This window comes from Mastigoproctus giganteus, chromosome 5 (genome assembly GCF_048544385.1).
Source record: "Mastigoproctus giganteus isolate SK-2022 chromosome 5, ASM4854438v1, whole genome shotgun sequence".
In the NCBI taxonomy this organism is placed as follows: Eukaryota; Metazoa; Arthropoda; class Arachnida; order Uropygi; family Thelyphonidae; genus Mastigoproctus; species Mastigoproctus giganteus.
In genome coordinates, this window is record NC_143579.1 from 96,008,724 (window position 1) to 96,028,563 (window position 19,840).

Sequence of the window (19,840 nt, forward strand, 5' to 3'; positions counted from 1 at the left end):
ACTCAAAGAGGTAACTACCATTAGGGGTAAAGGGAAGGGTTATTGCTTTCGTAAAGGCGACTACGATGGACTGAGACAGTATCTAAATTCTATACAGTGGGACGAACTGATGATGTTACCAACAGCAAATGCAAAATGGGAAGCATTCAAAGAACTTATCTTGGAAGCTACTAGGCTTTACATACCAACTAAGAAATATTGTTCAAGGTTTAGGCCTAAATGGATGTCAGATGAACTAATGAGGCATATGGCAGAGAAGAAACATTGCATGGGATACATACAAATTAACACATGACACAGAAGCCTACGATAGATACAAGTTGATCTGTAACCAAGTTACCAAGGAGGTTAGGCAGGCGAAGGCAGATTACGAGAAATCTTTGACAAGGGATGCAAAGAAAAACAGCAAAGAGTTCTTTACTTATGTAAACTCTAGAAGGAAGGGGATGAATCCGATTGGTCCACTTGATATCGATGGGTCAACTGTTGATGATCCTGCTCAGGTAGCTAACAAACTAAATGAATATTTTGCATCGACATTCACACATGAGGAGTTATTTAGCGAGGGGAAAGCCAGAGGTGTATTCAACTCTACAGTAAGCTAGAGAATCTTGTAATAACTGAGAGTAAAGTGGAGGAGAAATTGTTGAAGATAAACACAAGAAAGGCACCCGGGGTGGATGGGATCTATCCAGTTATATTAAAGGAGGCAGCAGAGGAAGTAAGCAAACCCTTAGCCATAATTATGAGAGCTTCCTTGGACTCAGGGGAGGTACCCACAGACTGGAGATGTGCAAATGTGACTCCAATTCACAAAGGAGGATCAAAGGCTGACACAAGTAATTATAGACCTGTGAGTTTAACTTCTGTTCCAGGAAAATTAATGGAGGCACTAGTTAAAGAAGCACTGCAGGATCATTTAGACAAGACTTCAGTTATAGCACGGACACAGCATAGTTTTGTTAAGGGGAAGTCTTGCCTGACCAATTTGATTGGATACTATGATGCAGTCACAAAGGAACTGGATGCAGGGAATAACTTTGATATTACATACTTGGATCTTAGAAAGGCTTTTGATACTGTTGCACATGGAAGACTGCTGCACAAATTGGAGCAGTGTGGCATTGGAGGCAAATTGCTGCTGTGGATAAAGGGGTGGCTGAGGGGGAGAAGACGGAGAGTGGTAATCAATGGACACTGCTCGTCGTGGACTAATGTTATTAGTGGAGTCCCTCAGGGCTCAGTGTTGGGTCCATTATTGTTTTCTGTATTTATAAATGATATTGATGATGGTATATCAAGCTTAATGTCGAAGTTTGCAGATGATACAAAGGTAGGCAGGGTTGTCAAGGACACTACTGACACTATGCTGCTGCAACAGGATCCGGAAAGGTTGAGCAGATGGGCTGAGAGGTGGCAAATGAAGTTTAACATTGACAAATGTAAAGTACTACACATGGGAAACAGCAACCCCAGAGCAATGTATCAACTCTGTGGTACTACACTGACAGTGGTAGAGAATGAAAGGGACCTGGGGGGTGGTTGTGCAGGCAGATATGAAGTTCTCTGAGCAGTGCAGACGGGCTGCAAGAGTAGCTCATGGTGTATTGTCAATGATATATAGGAATTTTTCTAGCAGGGATAAGGAGGTGATTATTCCCTTGTATAAGGCAATGGTCAGGCCACACCTAGAGTACTGTATACAGGTCTGGAGGCCTCATTTCAAGAAGGATGTAGAGCTGCTGGAACGAGTACAGAGAAGGGCAACAAGGTTAGTGAATGGAACAAAGGGGTGCTCTTATGAAGAAAGGCTTAAGTTTTGCAAATTACAGTGTCTGGAGACTAGGCACCAGCGAGGTGATCTGATAGAGGTGTATAAAGCCTTGAATGGTTTGAGCATGCTCAATGCTGATGGGATTCTTCCTCTTGCTCAGAATAATCACCTGTGAGGGCATAAATTCAAATTGAGGAAAGACAGATATAGGATAGACGTGCGGAAATTTGCCTTTAGCCAGCGGGTGGTTGTTTGGTGGAACAGACTTCCATCTCCGGTCGTGGAAGTTGATAGCCTAAATAAGTTTAAGGCTCAGCTGGACAGGTATTTTGAACGAATAGAGGGGTGAAGTGGAAGTGTTTGTTTGTTTTTTTTTTTTTTTTTTTTGGCTGACGCTGCATAAGCTTGCTTTCTTGCATCAAATGCCTCTACTAATGCTAATTGTTACTCTCCTGTATAAAAAAAATGTACTGTCCCGAAGCCTTCAATGCCAATGAAAAATCCTGTTATGTGGGCAATGTATATAAAGAAATATGTACGGTATATTTACTTTACTTCTCCATATTCTATACGTCCTCTTGAATAAATAAATAAATTCTACACCATTTACATACTATGTACAATAAAGTAAGTTGCAGTATAGAAATGTAACATTTTTAGCAATTTTTTTTATAACCACCCAAAATCTGGAAAATTCCAAGATCCAGCACAGATCAGAATATATGTATGTAAAAAGAAGGGTGGGGTTTTTTTTTTTTTTTTTTTTATCCCTAGGTTGCTGGATTTTGGAGATTCAACTTTATGAGCATTTTTTCTGTAAATTTACTAGTCTCTAAGATTTCAATTTGTTTGTGGGAAGTTACTTAATGCACTGTAGTGCTTTAAATTTCAGGCATGATAGCAAGCAGTAATAATCTGTGACTGATAATACAGCATATGGATAGCCTATGTGAAGTGAATGAAAAAACTGAAATAACTGCACGATTTCTACTAAGTCCAATTTTAATGAAATTTGGGATGGCTCAACGAGTTTTTCAAAAAGGGCCAAGTATAAAATTTTAAGGAAACCCATCCATTAGGTCTATCCATTATACAAATGGATAGACATGCGAATACAATAGACAATTTATGTAAATATTCTAATGCACCTAAAAAAATGGAGTTTGGGAAGGACATTTCATATGCAAATACTTGAATCAGTTTGGGCCTTGATAAGTTTTGCATATACATGATGAGCATTCTGTCAATGATATCTTGGTTTTCCACATCACTGACAGAATTCAAACCTTTTAGTTTGTAAAACAGTATTCTGAAGAGATCTTTTAAACTAGTTGTTTATGGCTGCCTTTTACCTGCAGTTGTAAATAATAGTTATATTTTTAGTTTCAGTATCTTTGAATAATCACCTCTCTCTCTCTCTCTCTCTCTCTCTCTCTCAGGGTAACTCGGGAATTTTTTTTTTTGGCTGGGGTGGCATAAGCCTTCTTTGCACCATATAACTAATAATAATAACAGCATAACAACCAAGGGAGTTACTGTATTTTTTCTCTTTTTTTTTGTCTTGCATGTAACTGGAATGATCTGTTTAACAGAAGTTTGCTGCTAAACCTAATATGCACGTGGGAACATGAATTTCTTCTAATAATCATAGCTCCAATTCAGCAATGAACTACCAAATTTCTGCTGTTTTCTGCAACCAGCTGGTATTGCTTATCATGAAGTAGCAAAACTGCATATGTAAGTGTCACCAGGTTCAACAAGTCAGAAATCTTGAATACAATTTTTGAGCTAAGTTTCATAGCTGGGAATTTTGATAATTTTGATTAATGTCACCCTTCCTCAATATTTTGCCACACAGTAATTTCATCTACATGAATGATACTACTAGTGACTACTACCAGCCTTCAGCATGTAAATGCAAGGTTTTTTTTGTCTCATCTCCTAAAAATGGCCTTTTCAGCTGTAACATTTAATCCATAAGAGTGCTTTATTTTAATTTGATAATGCTTGGAATTTATCAAATCTATCTAAACTTTTCTTTATATTATCATTACTATTACTATAAAATTGTTTTAGATGTTGCTTTTCAGTAGTTCAAAGCTACAGCCAGTAAAACTGGAAAATTCAAAGCAGAGCAGAGCTCTTAAACAACTAAGTTTGGGAAAATTTTTACTTTGTTTACATACAAATTTAATTGTGTTTAATAAATAGTTTAAGAGTGTGAACTCAGTTTGTTTTGTTTTTTTAATTTAGTTAAGAATTTAATAAATTATGACAACATTCACAGAGCCTTCAATTATCAGTGATTTTGATACCAATATCATGTCTTTTAATTAGTGATTATAGCATAGTACATTGTAGCAGCGACTAATGTGCATTAAAGTGTTACATTTTCAGCATATTTTTGTTTTTAGTTAAGAAATTAAAAAGACATACTGCACAGAAACATCTGGTAATATACTGAATCGTACTCTTACCTCTTAGTTCGTATGGTAAGAGTACGATTCAGTATATTACCAGATGTTTCTGTGCAGTATGTCTTTTTAATTTCTTAACTAAAAACAAAAATATGCTGAAAATTTTTAGATTAAATTTAGACTAGAATCATGCCCCAAACAAGAACAGCAAAGCATAAAGCTCAAAGTAGCAGGAATGCTTTGGCTTCAGAGAGAGAATCATCGATGGCAGTTCTTTTGCAAATCACAGCTATACTCATTGTGCTAACTGTTGCTTTTTTGCATATTCTCTGTAGTGGGATATAGTATGACCAAAGGGAATGTCATTGTGGCATTTGAAGAGAAGATAATCATATATCTTGCAGAGATATGCCCACAAAGACATTCCCTTTGGTCTAATTGTTCCCTTTGGAACATTTAAACAGATAGTTGCTAAGACTAGGATAAGCTATGGATCAATAGACAGCATAATTCACAATGATTTGAATAAGGTCTCAGCACAATGGATTCCTCGCTTGCTCACATCTTCAGAAAGTAAAAAAAAGCAGGCGAGTTCTGCTGAATTGATCGCCATGTGTGACAGTGATCCCAACCTGTTTTTTCCTGATTGGTGGCTAGGATGAATTGTGGATATATCACTTTGACCCAGAAACAAAACAGTGGAAACATCCATCAGCACCAACTCCCAAAAAAGGCAGAGTGCATCTGCAGAAAACATGTTGCAGTCAGTTTTCTGGGATTTTCTGGGCATTATTCTCAAAGATTACCTGGCAAAGGGTACCACCATCAATACACTTTACTACAGCAACTTACTGTAGCAGCAATCACACGCTGGAATTAAAGAAAAGAAATGAAGAATGCTCAGCAAATATATGCTGCTGCTTCAAAACAATGCATCAGCCCATACTACTGTCACAACCACTGATATTACCCAGAAGTTAGAACTTATTTTTCTGATTTGGCACCTTCTGACTTCCTCCTCTTTCTACACCTGAAATCATTTTTGCATGGAAAGCATATTTTTGGCAATGCAAAGGCAATTTCTGCGACAGAAGCATGGTTGTTTCAAGAGCAAACTGATACTGTCCTTAAAATATGGCATAAAGAGGTGCTGCAAAATATGGTAGAAATGTGTCGCTTTGGGTGGTGACTACACAGGAAAGGAGTAATATATGTTCCAAATCTGAAATTGAAGCTATAGTACATGGCTGCATATTTCCGAAGATCTTCATTGCAGGTTAGTTTCTGAAATAATTTTGAGGGTTTTTTTTTTTTAATTTTAATTTAATACAGTAAATTGTAGTTAATATATAGTTTGAATTCCTATGGTTATGTATGTTAATTTAATATTTGTATTTAGATAAGTATTTGGAAAGCTACAGCTTAATATTCAGATAGCCTTTACTATTGATATTTTGGCAGAAATTTCATAACTTACGTTGGGCTTAAATTTAATTTAATTTAATTTCAGCTTAAGTTTAATTTCACTAGTGGTTAAAAGTTTTGTCAGCAATATAACTTCTGTAACACTCTGTTAATTTAAATTCTGTATTATACTGTAATTTTAAAATTTTAAAGTATTTTAAATTCTACAGTTTAATATTCAGGCAGCCTTTGTTATCGATATTTTGGTGGGAAATTTCATAACTTTTGTTCAGTAATTTAAATTTAACTTCTTTAGTGATTTAAGTTTTGTCAACAGTTTAATTTCTGCAATATTTTGTTAACATAAATTCTGTAATATATTGTAAATTTAAATTTTGTAATCTTTCTGAAGTTCAGATTTTACTTAAATTATGGTTGCTACAAGATCCACTTACAAATCTAAGTCCAGGAACATCAGGATTCAAATGGAAGTGCCTGCAGGCATGGCATTGCCGGTGTGAGTTGCAACTTCATAATTTGTATATCCTGTGGCATGTATGCTAAGGCTGGTCTAGTAGACAGACCTAGCTCATCTCGTGATTATTTTCTTTGCAACCAATGTAAGGGGTCTAATTACACTTAAGAAATGAGTGCTTGCCCTTGAAACAAATGTAACTGGGAGCTCATCAGGGACTTCAGTATCTCCTGACCAGTGATGCACCCCTAATTCGGGTCCCAGAAAAGAACTGTCAAGTACACACTGCTCTGGTCAAAGGTTATCTAGTTTTATTGGGAGACTATTATCAGGAAAATGAGTAACATTTTTTGTAATAAAGATAGGTGATCCAGAACCAGAGTGTTTGCCAGAAGCAACAATTGATGATGTTACAAACAGACTGTCAGATTTCAAGGAAAGTAAGGAGAGAAATTATTATTCGTGTGGAGACTAATGATATTAAATGTACATGACCTGACCATCTGTTGAATAAATATAGGACTATGCTAAAAACATGTCACATTTTAGGCCAGAATATGTGTCTAAAATTCTGCCCAGAATTGACAGGAGGGATTATATGCTGAAAGCCTTGTGGATTAACTTGAGGGAATCAGCAAGGCTCTTGGGAGGAAATTTTTATCAGCATGGCCCACATTTGGAGATAGAAGGAATCTATTTTGTAGAGATGATAGTCATTTTAACAAAGGTGGCACAAGGATTTTGTCAGTATCATTGAGGATATCCTAAAGGTTCAGGGAGACTATTAGTTAGGAGGGCGAAGGGTAATTTAGATCCACGTTTATCTGATGACATGAGTCAAAGTAATGCTTGCACTCACCTCATGAATTCTTGTTTGTTGCCACAACAGCCAATGTTGATATGTTCTGAGAGTAGCAATGTTTCAAATGAGGAGGAGGATAAAGCTTGGGATACAAACCTAAATAACTTGAAGGGGTGTATCAGGGTAAAAAACTACAGAAGATTACTTAGTCTCAACTATGTCTACAGTAATGTGAGGAGTGTTATCAATAAAATGGCTGAATTGGAACTCCAGGTTAATGCTGATAAAACAGGACCAACAGAAACATGCCACCCAGAAATTGGTGATGAGTTCCACTACAGTATGTATAATATTTAGGAAAGATAGGGAAAATAGAAGGGGTGGAGGGGTCATACTTCTTATCAAAAGCCTCCTGAGCACAAAAAGAGCTTTTTTTTCTGAGTCTGAAGTTACATTGTGTGGTGTGAGTTAGTTAGGAGCAATGACAGTGGGAGTAATCTACAGAGCAGAAGAAGATTGTGAAGGATATGATGAGAGTCATTACATGCAGATGGAGTGGGCAAGCAAGCATGAATGTCTTAGTATGGATGATTTCAATTTACCTCAGATTAATTGAAATAAGTGGGAGAGAACTCAGCATGAGGAAAAACTTTTTTAAATAAACTAGATGATTATTATTTGTACCAGCACGTTAGAGAAAATACTAAGGGTGAGAATATTCTTGACCTCGTCATTACTAACAAATCAGATAACATCACTGAGCTTAAAGTACAGGAACCATTGTCAGGAAGTGATATGCAATCGTCAGAATATGAAGAAAGACGTTGCAGTAGAGGTAAAGGCATTGGTTTTAAATTCAGAAGAGGGAACTTTGAGAGTTTAAGTCACTATAAGGCATAGTGTTTGGGTCTGGTGCCACCAGTGGTTCCCACATCTGTGCGAAAAACAATCTTGTGAAGAAATACATTACCACTGTGAAAGCCAGAAAAGTGTTTTTTTGTGTGTGTGGGGGGGGGGTATTTGTTGGGTTCTGTTGTTGCGTTCTAGCTTTTGGCCGCAGGGCCTCTGGTGGGACTCCACATTGCCTGCACACACCACTAGGAGGTAGCCAGGCTTATCATTATTCTCCAGCTGGTCTATGCCAGGGTTGCCTGAACTTCCTGCATGGAGACAAAAAAAAAAAAAAAAAAACAGTATGAGAGGGGTGCATAACATTGGGAGGCAGCTAGAAGGATGGGGAAGGAAGGCATCCTTCGGATGAAAAAGGCAGGAGGGAGAAGAGCTGGAAACTCCTAGCCTTCGAAGCCCACCCAGGGCTGGGGGATGTAAAAGAGCTAGGGTATTGCTGAGCTAGGGTGCCAGAAAAGTAGGGTCACCAATTGGCACATGACAACACAACGTTGGATGAGGTTTAGTTGGTAATTTCATCCATTGAGCTATTTGTGGTGGGTGAAGCTGATGTTAAATACAGTCAGTTGTTCGTAGTGTTCATCTTCAGTCAGAAAGAGGAATTCTTCACCATGTGGGAGGGACAGTAGTTGTCTGAGTATGTGCCTTCTAAGTATTAGCATCAGTTGAGATATATGATGCAAGAAAGCAAGCTTATAGAGCAAGGTTTCTTAACCAGAGGTCCATGGACCCCTTGGGAGTCCGTGGAAGGATTTCAGGGGGTCCGTGAGCTTGGATGGGAAAAAAATCAACTCATTAATTTCCTTCACTTATGAATCTTTGTAATAAATTACAATTGTATTAGCTGTATTTGTAGTCACCAATAGAAATAACATATATTTTCATGTCATATTATAGTTATTGCATATCTCGAAAAATTGCTTACGCTCATCGTTACTTTTAAATTACGGCAGTTATTGACCTACCACTAGATCGCGCTTGATTGCAGTCCTGCTGTGGACAGACTATCGTGCGACGTAGTTGGCAAACTATCCAGCAAATCAGCGCCTAGTAGGCCACTTTTAACACGAATAGACACGCTGGCTACGAGTGTAAACCAGGTATGTTCAAACACGTCCTACGGTTTAGATAACAGTTGAAGTCCCGCAGTGTTTTTTGTGCAGAAAGATTCTTGCGAACGGAAGTATGAAGCCAGCAAAACTGAAAGACCATCTCAAGTCTATCCGTGCTGAAAATGCATCTAAAGATGCTGGTTTTTTTTCATGCGAAAAAATCTCAATTCGAAAAAGCAGGGCCACTTCCAAAACTTGGATTTGCCATTTCACGAAAACCTTTTCTTGAAGCATCCTATAAAGTTGCTTACCGGGTTGCCAGGCAAAAGAAGCCCCACACTATTGGAGAGACTTTAGTAAAGCCATGTGCACTGGAAATGGTCGAACTGGTCTGTGGACTGGGACAGAGAAAAAAAACTGGAAGCTGTTCCCTTGTCAAATGATGTAATACATTCTAGAATAGTTGATATGTCTTAATATTTTGAAGCAGGTCATCGAGGAAATGGCAGCCTCGCCATTCCCCTTCAGTATGCAATTGGATGAAACTACAGACATTTCTCAATGTACCCAGCTCCTTGTTTTTGTTCGCTATGTGCATGCTGACGCCATCAAAGAAGAATTCTTATTTTGTGAGTCTCTTTCGAAAACTACAAAGGCTGTCGATGTTTTCGAAATGGTAAAAAGTTTTTTTTACAAACGAAACTTTGAATGGAAAGGAAAACTTCATTCTCTTTGCACTGATGGAAATCCTGCAATGCTTGGTAATACATCTGGTTTTGTTACTTTAGAAACGTTATTTAGTGAAAACAGAAGCTCCTCAAGTCATCGTCACTCATTGCTTTTTACACAGACATGCACTGGCAACAAAGACTCTTCCAACAACCCTGAAAGAAGTATTGCCAACAGCCATAAAAGTTATCAACTTTATCAAAAGAAGTTCTCTGAATCATCGTATTTTTAAAAGATTTTGTCAAGAAATGGGAGCAGAATATGAAGTGCTTCTCTACCACACAGAAGTGCGCTGGCTTTCAAGAGGAAAAGTCTTGAAGCGCTTGTTCGAAATAAGGGCAGAAGTTTCACTTTTTCTGGAAGAAAGAGAAAACCCACTCTTGGAACATTTTGAAAGGAAGGATTTTATCCATGGGTTGGCTTACCTGGCAGATATTTTTCACCATATGAATGAGATAAATCTTTCCATTCAAGGTCATGAAGTCACCATTATGGATGCAACTGAAATATTATAAGCTTTCTTGGCTAAGTTACCAATATGAAAGAAGAGAGTAGAGACCGACATTCTTGCAAACTTTCCACTGTTGCAGGAAGTGCTTTACCAAGATGTAGTTGAAATGCAAACTTCTCTCTCAATTTTTTTGAAAAGAGATATCTGTGAACACTTGGAAACATTACAGAACTCTTTTAAAAGTTATTTCTATCTTGATGGCATGAAAATTGAACCATGGATCCGAAATCCTTTTCTTTCTGATATAAACTGTATCGAAGATGTTGACTTAACCAAAGATGAACTCGTTGATCTTAGGTCAAAAAACTTACTACGATTGGAGTTCACCTAAAAAAAAAAAGCCTTGGAGAATTCTGGTGTTCCCTGAGAGAAGCCTATCCTCGTCTTGTAAAGCGAGCTATGGAAGCTTTGATACCATTTGCAACAATATATCTGTGCAAATCGGGATTTTCAGCACTTGTAACAATGAAAACAAAAAATCGAAATCGATTAGATGTCCAACATGGCATGCATGTTGCCTTGTCAAATACCACACCACAGTTTAATGTTCTTATTCAAGATAAACAACAACAGTCTTAACACTGATATGTCCTTAAAAAATAAAATTTAACTTCAACTTTCCTATATTTTAAATGTATTGTATTATTATTCAATGTGTTAAGAAAGAAACATATATTTTTTAAATTTTGGTAATTATTTCATTAAACTGGTTTTTTTGTAATTTTATTTTATGCATTTAAAAACATTATTCTGAGAAGGGGTCTGTAGCATTCACCTGACTGGCAAAGGGGTCCGTGGAACTAAGAAGATTAAGAACCCCTGTTATAGAGCTTCAGCAAAAAAAAAAAAACTTTCCCATATCACCCATCCAGTCACTCCAAATGTTTGTGTAGTTCAGCCTTAAATTTATTTAAGCTATTAACTTCCACAACAACAGATGGAAGCCTGTTCCAGCAATCAACTACCCTCAGGCTAAAGGCAAACTTCCGCACATTTATTCTTTCTTTCTTCAATTTCAATCAATGCCCCCTCAAGGTTCTTAATCTCAGCAAATATCCCATCACATTGAGCCTGCTTGAACTGTTCAAGCAGGCTCAATGCTGATGATAAAGGTGAAAGCTGTAGAGAACGTGTTCCCAATTTTCTTCGACTCCACAGTGGCAGAGAGAGTAGTCAGATATACCTAGTTCAGTGAGCTTAGCATTGAAGGACCCATGTCCAGTTATAAGGTATATTAGATAGAGTCCAGGTGAGTACCGTGGAAGAGAGCAGGGGTAGGGCATAGATAAAGTGGGAATAAACCTGTAAGTAGTTCTTGCCTTAGCTGAGGTATTCCAATCCTGCTGCCAGATTTGGATAAGGTAGTTCATTATATTTCTTTTTTTTCTGTTCGATGTTGTTAACTTGATAGTGAAGTCCATTACAGTCACTGCAAGTGCTTTCTTGAGATGGTAATGGAGTCCCCCCTTGTAGCCACCTGTAAGTGCACCTGCAAGGACTTGGAGCCCTAGCATGCTAACAGTGTAGCACACTCTGGTTACAATGAGAATAATGTGCCACTAGATGGTATTAAGCTTTTTTCTAAAATGCTCAACGGTAATCCTGTGAAACCAGGCGCTCGCAAAACAGCAAACCACCAGTAGAAAGACAGCTTTATATATTATAGCTAGGATCCTGCGTTTGAAGCCCCAATCACATCTGGTGATTCTCGTGATCATGTTGGTATACGTTCTGATGGTGTCCAAGAAACAATGGAAATGTGGGAAAAAGAACTTGTGTCGATTATGATTCAAGATACAGCAGACTCTCGATTTACCAGGATTGGATTAACCAGGAAGCAGATTAACTGGGACACTTCAAGATTCCAAATTAAATTTAAAAAAAAAAAAAATCACAAAGAAATCCATAAAATTCAAGTAATAACTAGAATAGATATAAACAGATGTTTTGCAAGTCGTAAAAAAGCAACAAGAAACACCGTTATAAGTCGTCATTGGGAGATAAGTGTACTTATTATCTTTAGTTTAATTTGTTTAGTAAGTCACGTCATAATGCAAATGTTTAGTGTGGTTTGGTTTAGTGCGTTGCGTCGATTGTTTATTTTTTCGCACCACAAAAGGACAAATTTTGTTTCGTTATTTATTAGCATTAGCATTAGTAGAGGCATTTCATGCAAGAAAGAAAGCTTATGCTGCATCAGCCAAAAAAAAAAAATAATAATAATAATAAATAAATAAATAAAAAATAACGACTTCCACTACACCCCACTGTTCGTTCGAAATACCTGTCCAGCTGAGCCTTAAACTTATTTAGGCTATCAACTTCCACAACAAGGGATGGAAGTCTATTCCACCAACCAACCACCCGCTGTCTAAAAGCAAATTTCCTCACGTCTATCCTACATCTGTCTTTTCTCAATTTGAATTTATGCCCTCTCAGGTGATTATTCTGAGCAGGAGGAAGAATCCCATCAGCATTGAGCATGCTCAAACCATTCAAGGCTTTATACACCTCTATCAGATCACCTCGCTGGTGCCTAGTCCCCAGACACTGTAATTTGCAAAACTTAAGCCTTTCTTCGTAAGAGCACCCCTTTGTTCCATTCACTAATCTTGTTGCCCTTCTCTGTACTCGTTCCAGCATCTCTACATCCTTCTTGAAATGAGGCCTCCAGGCCTGTATACAGTACTCTAGGTGTGGCCTGACCATTGCCTTATACAAGGGAATAATCACTTCCTTATCGCTGTTAGAAAAATTCCTATATATCATTGACAATACACCATAAGCTACTCTTGCAGCCCGTCTGCACTGCTCAGAAAACTTCATATCTGCCTGCACGACCACCCCCAGGTCCCTTTCATTCTCTACCACTGTCAGTGTAGTACCACAGAGTTGATACGTTGCTCTGGGGTTGCTGTTTCCCATATGTAGTACTTTACATTTGTCAATGTTAAACTTCATTTGCCACCTCTCAGCCCATCTGCTCAACCTTTCCAGATCCTGTTGCAGTATGGCATAGTGTCAGTAGTGTCCTTGACAACCCTGCCAACCTTCGTATCGTCTGCAAACTTGGACATTAAGCTGGATATACCATCATCAATATCATTTACAAATACAGAAAACAATAATCGGCCCAAAACTGAACTCTGAGGGACTCGACTAATAACATTAGTCCACGATGAGCAGTGTCCACTGATTACCACTCTCTGTCTTCTCCCCCTCAACCACCCCTTTATCCATAGCAGCAATTTGCCTCCAATGCCACACTGCTCCAATTTGTGCAGCAGTCTTCCATGTGCAACAGTATCAAAAGCCTTTCTAAGATCCAAGTATATAATATCAAAGTTATTCCCTGCATCCAGTTCTTTTGTGACTGCATCATAGTATCCAATCAAATTGGTCAGGCAAGGCTTGCCCTTAACAAAACCATGCTGTGTCTGAGCTATAACTGAAGTCTTGTCTAGATGATCCTGCAGTGCTTCTTTAACCAGTCCCTCCATTAATTTCCCTGGAACAGAAGTTAAACTAACAGGTCTATAATTACTTGTGTCGCCCTTTGATCCTCCTTTGTGAATTGGGGTCACATTTGCACATCTCCAGTCCATGGGTACTTCCCCTGAGTCCAAGGAAGCTCTCATAATTATGGCTAAGGGTTTGCTTACTTCCTTTGCTGCCTCCTTTAATATAACTGGATAGATCCCATCTACCCCAGGTGTCTTTCTTGTATTTATCTTCAACAATTTCTCCTCCACTTTACTCTCAGTTATTACAAGATTCTTTAGCTTACTGCCAGAGTTGAATACACCTCTGGCATTCCCCTCGCTGAATAACTCCTCATGTGTGAATGTCGATGCAAAATATTCATTCAGTTTGTTAGCTACATGAGCAGGATCATCAACAGTTGACCCATCGATATCAAGTGGATGTCAGGGATGTCGGTATTTTTTTTTTTTTTTTGTTTTGTTTAGAAATCGTGAAAATGATGGGCAAATGCAAGAGTTGTGCTTTCAGTAAAACTGAAAACTTGAAATTATCCAAATGTTTGAAAACAGTGCATCCATTAAATCTCTAAAGAACCATTATAATGTTGGTAACCAAACCATGCGTGACACTGTAAAAAAATAAAGGGAAGCTATTCGATTTAAAATAAATATCATAAAAAGTAAAGGGAAGCATCATATTGGACATGCAAGTAGTGCATGGTACATACTTTTTTTGTAGGTTGCTGAACATTTTTCAATACATTAAGTCCAAGAATTTTTCTTGTAAAAAAAAAAAACCACCAATACTCTGTAGTGGTGGTTTTTTTTTTTTTTTTTTTTTTTTTGCCAGGGCAGCAAAAGTCAGTGGCTTATTTGCACTATACGGCAAATGCTATAAGTTATCACAATATGGCCTGTGTATTTTAATGAATTGTTATAAGAGAGAGAGAGAGAGAGAGAGAGAGAGAGAGAGAGAGAGAGAGAGAGAGAGAGAGAGTGATTTTATATTCTAGTTGTGTCAGTTGAAAATATTATTTACTATTATCTTTTTCTTTGTAATATGAAATACAGAATACCACATGTGAAATATTAATCATTTTTTATCAGAAGTATATAGCTTTCGTTAAATTTTTTTGTATATTAGATTAGCTTTCTACGTTTGTTATTTGGTTTTTTTTAGGAGCATTAGCAACTAAGGCCATATTGCTCCGGGATATGCGGTGGTCATTCCCTGACCTTTCCGCATCCTCCGTATTTGGTGGTGATGGGCTCGAACCCCAGTCTAATCAAGAAGCGTGTGCTACGCACTGCTGCTCCTTCCCACCTGGCTACAGAGGCACCTTTAGCTTTCTATATGTATGCTCCTACTGTCTGTCCATAGGCGATACTGAAGCGGACAACTCTGCGTGCGTACTTGATTTTAGTTACAATAATTCTTTTAATTGCACTTATGTCAGTTTTGTAACTGAACCTGTTATATATATCCTTCATGTGTGATAACCTGCTTCTTGAATAGGTGCATTAGAATTAGTTGAGGCATATGATGCAAGACAGCAAGCTTATACAGCAAAAAAAAAAAAAAAAAACCTTTCCGTTTCCCCCATACGGTCACTCCAAATGTTTATCTAGTTCAGCCTTAAATTTATTTAAGCTATCAATTTCCACAACAGATGGAAGTCTGTTCCAGCAATCAACTACCCATTGGCTAACGGCGAACTTCTGCACATCTATTCTACAACTATCTTTCCTCAATTTGAATCTATGCCCACTTAGGTTCTTAGTCTGAGCAAGCGGAAGTATCCCATCAGCATTGAGCCTGCTCAAACCATTCAAGGCCTTATACACATCACAATCATATCACCTTGCAGGTGCCTCGTCTCCAGATGCTGCAACTTGCAGAACTTAAGCCTTTCTTCATAAGCGTACCCCTTTGTTCCTCTCACCAATCTTGTTGCCCTTCTCTGTACACGTTCTAGCAACTCTACATCCTTCCTAAAATGAGCCCTCCAGACCTATATACAGTACTCAAGGTGTGGCCTGACTATTGCCTTATACAAAGGGATAATCACCTCCTTGTCTCTGCTAGCAAAATTCCTATACAACACTGACAAAACTCCATGACCTGCTCTAGCAGCCTGTCTGCACTGCTCAGAGAACTTCACATCTGACTGCACAATTACCACTAGGTCTTTTTTCATTCTCCACCTCCCTGAGTGTAGTACCACAGAGTTGGTACATCTGTCTTGGGTTACTGCTACCCATATGCAGTACTTTCCATTTGTCTATGTTAAACTTCAATTGCCACTTCTCTGCCCATCTGCCTAACTTTTCTAGATCCTGTTGCAGTAGCATACTGTCTTTAGTGTCATTAACAACCCCGCCAACCTTTGTATCATCTGCAAACTTGGCCATTAAGCCTGATATAGCCAAAGATTTCTCGTAATCTGCCTTCATCCGCCTAACCTCCTTTGTGACTTAATTACACACTAGCTTATATCTCTCGTAGGCTTCTGTGTCACCTGATAATTTATATGTATCCCATGAATTTTTCTTCTCTGCCAGGAGCCTCATTAATTCATCCAACATCCATTTAGACCTGAACCTTGAACAGTATTTCTTGGTATGAAAAGCAAAGGCTTCCCATTTAGAATTCACCATTGGTAATATCATCAGTTGATCCCACTCTTTAGAATTTAAAAACTGTCTGAGACCTCTGTAGTCACCTTTACAAAAACCCTTCCCTTTACATAGCAATAAACAATAAAATAATTTTGACTGATTGATTGTCACAAAGGCTGCATCTGCCCATGTACTTTCATATTACATGTTATGACAATGGTTCTGTGTGTGAATTTATAGATAATGTCAGTAGAGTAAACAGGGTATGAGAAAAGTGTCTTGGCTGATTCAGCAGAAGCACCAAATGAAGTGAAGGAATAATTCAAAAGAAATTTCTCAGAATTTGCAATTCATTTTTAAACTACGACCATGATTGTTATTATTTAAATTAATTAGTATAAAAACATGTAGCGTCCATATAAAAAAATTATTTTATGTAATTATAATAAAATTTATCAATTAATTAAAGAACTATTATAAGTAATCAAATAATTAAAATATTAATATTATAATATGATTATATACTTATTACTGTCAATTTTCACATTAGAGAAAATGAGATCATTTACTCTGGCACATTTCAGACTGGTGGTATATAAAGTTGTCAAATTTTTAAGTTGTATATGAAACTTTGGAAACCACTTAAAAATCTGACATCTCTACAAGTGACCTTAAAGTAAGGGTGAGAAAGAAAAAAAAGCCTCCATGGCTTCCCACTCCATACGAAAGCTATGTAAAAGAAAGTCTTTTGAGTGGGCCACCTGTTGTTTTTCTCCTCACTTTAGAGTATGATATAATCCTCGTGCACTTTTATAAAAGTTAATAAATTTTTATCTTCATGCGATAAAATAAAACTATAAAAATAATTTATAGCTTAAAGATAAATTTTTTATTTACCACATTTGATGCGGATGATAAATGGCTGTTTTTGTTTCTTTACTTCTGTGCAATAATTCATCAACAACTTGAATTCGCTCGAGTTCACGGCTGGCCTACCAGCTCTTGACTTCATAATTATTATTTTTTAATTAATCGATTTATTGCGGTTTTGTTTCACCATTGAACAGCCTTCGGATAGCAAGTGTATTATCGTTCGATGAGCTAGTTTCTGCTCCTTCATCCAGTTCATGATGGAATTTCTATGCAAAGGAGTATTTTACTGTTTTTTTTTTTTTCTTTTTTTAAATAGTACTTTGAGTAATTCCAGATATCGGTTATGGATTTGAAGTCAACTAGCATGAGAACCCAGTTTACCTTTTCTTCAATTGTGATAAACTTTTCCATCGCTCTTCATTGAAACACAAACAAGTGAAATTTAATTTAATATTTAAAAATGTTGTTTACAGTTTTATTTTATCACTAGTGTATATCAAAAATTATTAATGTTTAAAAGTGCAGAAGAACCTTAAAGAAATACGCAAAATTTCGGAAAATCATTAGTGTTTCATCTTTCTTCGCTTAATAAAATTGTAACTGCCGTCCAAAGCAAATTCGCTATCTACGATACACTGTCAGAAGAAAAGGTTAAACACGATATCGAAATGATTAATTTTATACTACAAAAATTACTAATAAAGAAAGAAAGGAAAATTATTAATTTGCTGCAAATGTCAACTTACTTAGACGGCTCAAAATTAACTAATTGCTCTATGAAACCCCACTTGCTTTATAAACTAAGCAACAACAACACACTCCACTAATGTGACAGAATTCTTCGCCGAATAACTTACTCATTACAAACTCACGTCATGTAGCAAAGCGGAAAATCAATGCGCATTCCCGGTGTTGCAATGTTGTTTACAGAAGCGTAGCACACTTACCAAAAAAAAAAAAAAAAAAAAAGCAAGAGACATGATAAATGAATTAGTAAATGAATTAGTAGTAAGCATGTGCAAAACATGTTTGTCTCTCGGAGCAGAACAGAGATCCTGCATTTCCATATTCAATCATACTGCTTATTAATCATACTGCATACAATTAAAGCCTTGAATGGTTTAAGCATGCTCAATGCTGATGGGATTCTTCCTCTAGCTCAGAAAAATCACCTGAGAGGGCATAAATTCAAATTGAGGAAAGACAGATGTAGGATAGACGTGCGGAAATTTGCCTTTAGCCAGCGGGTGGTTGGTTGGTAGAACAGACTGCCATCCCTTGTGGTGGAGGTTGATAGCCTAAATAAGTTTAAGACTCAGCTGGACAGGTATTTTGAACGAACAGAGGGGTGAAGTGGAAGTGGGGTTTTTTTTTTTTTTTTTTTGGCTGATGCTGCATAAGCTTGCTTTCTTGCATCAAATGCCTCTACTAATGCTAATGCTAATACTAATGCTTATAATTTACAAGAAAACTGATAGCTGAGGGGAGGGGGGATAAACGGACTAATATATTACAGTAGCCACAGGAAGAGTGAAAATGATTCTTCCACTGTTTCTCTTTGACTGTGCAGCAGCCTGGAAAGCAAGGTGCTGGTGATTTCAAAAACTGCTCGAAGTCACCATGGAACAAGTAAATACATGTGCTGTGTTGTGGTAACTAAGAGTAAGAACAGGTGATGTATACTTGCATTTACACCAATGCTAGGAGTATACAAGGGCGGACAAAAAAAACTCCTTCGTCACCTTAAAAAAAGTAACATTTGTAGTGAAATGTATAAAGTATTGTTGATTACAGTCTTTTTTTTTTTTTTTTTTTTTTGTCGAAAAGCAAAGGTATTGCATCAGATAACGCTTCTATTGTATCAGACAATAATTGCAAGGTAATTCGGCCGCTTCTAGAAATACGGTGTTGAAAGGGTATACACGCTCGTTAGTATCCTGTTTTGCGGAGGTGTAAGCAGGGCTCCATGTGTTCAGTTGCCTCCAAGAATGAAAAGTGTAGCTGTTGCTCTGTCCCAGGAAGGGGTTTCTACATGCGCTATCGCTGAAAAAAGTAGGCTGCAACCAGTCAACAGTATCCAAGGTGCTGAAATAAAGCGTGAAACCGGTGATGTGAAGAGAAGACCTGGATCAGGTGTAAGAGAGTGACCACGCCTTCCCAAGATCGATATTTGAAACGGCTACGCCTTGCCTTCGTAATCGCCATGCTAGTGCTCCTGATCTAAAACTGAACTTTGAAATGGCCTCTTTGAAATGGTGCTGAAACAAGTGCACGAACTCTCCAAACACGGCTTTCAGAATGTGGTCTGCATGCCTATCGGCCCAAGAAGAAGCCTTTGTTGACCCAACAAATGAGGAAGAAGCGAATTTCTTGGGCTAAAACGCTCGAACGCAATCTTTTCTGAATAATCGAAATTCAAAGTCATATTTTCTGACGAATCGACATTCAACCTGCATGGCTCGAATTAACCCCAGAGGCTCACAACTGGTGAGTATGGGCTTGGCACACGCAGGGATCCTGAGCTGGATTCATCATTCTTCTCTTTCTTGGTGATTCCTTTCTACTTCTCTCTCTCTCTCTCTCGGGATAACTCAGGGAATTTTTTTTTTTTCTTTTGGCTGGCGCAGAATAAGCCTCGGGCATCCTTGCACCATATGGCTAATAATAATAATAACCTGCATAGATGGATGATGTCGCAAAGAAATATTAATCATACTGCATCGAGTGTGGCACAGAATAAAGTCACTCGCGTTCAGGCCTTAGGCAGAAGGGTCGGTTCTAAAAATCAGAGAC

General features: G+C 37.7%; 1 protein-coding gene across 4 annotated transcripts in view; it reads right to left on the reverse strand.

Moving 5' to 3' along the window:
- Positions 1–17,919, reverse strand: part of Nt5b (5' nucleotidase B) — a 589,792-nt gene extending 571,873 nt beyond the window's left edge. For all 4 annotated transcript variants that reach the window (XR_016546972.1, XM_090374117.1, XM_090374115.1 and 1 more), the window contains exon 1: positions 17,794–17,919. The gene's annotated coding sequence lies outside the window, so the exon portion shown is untranslated. The remainder of the gene's footprint in view (positions 1–17,793) is intronic.
- Positions 17,920–19,840: the final 1,921 nt, after the last annotated feature.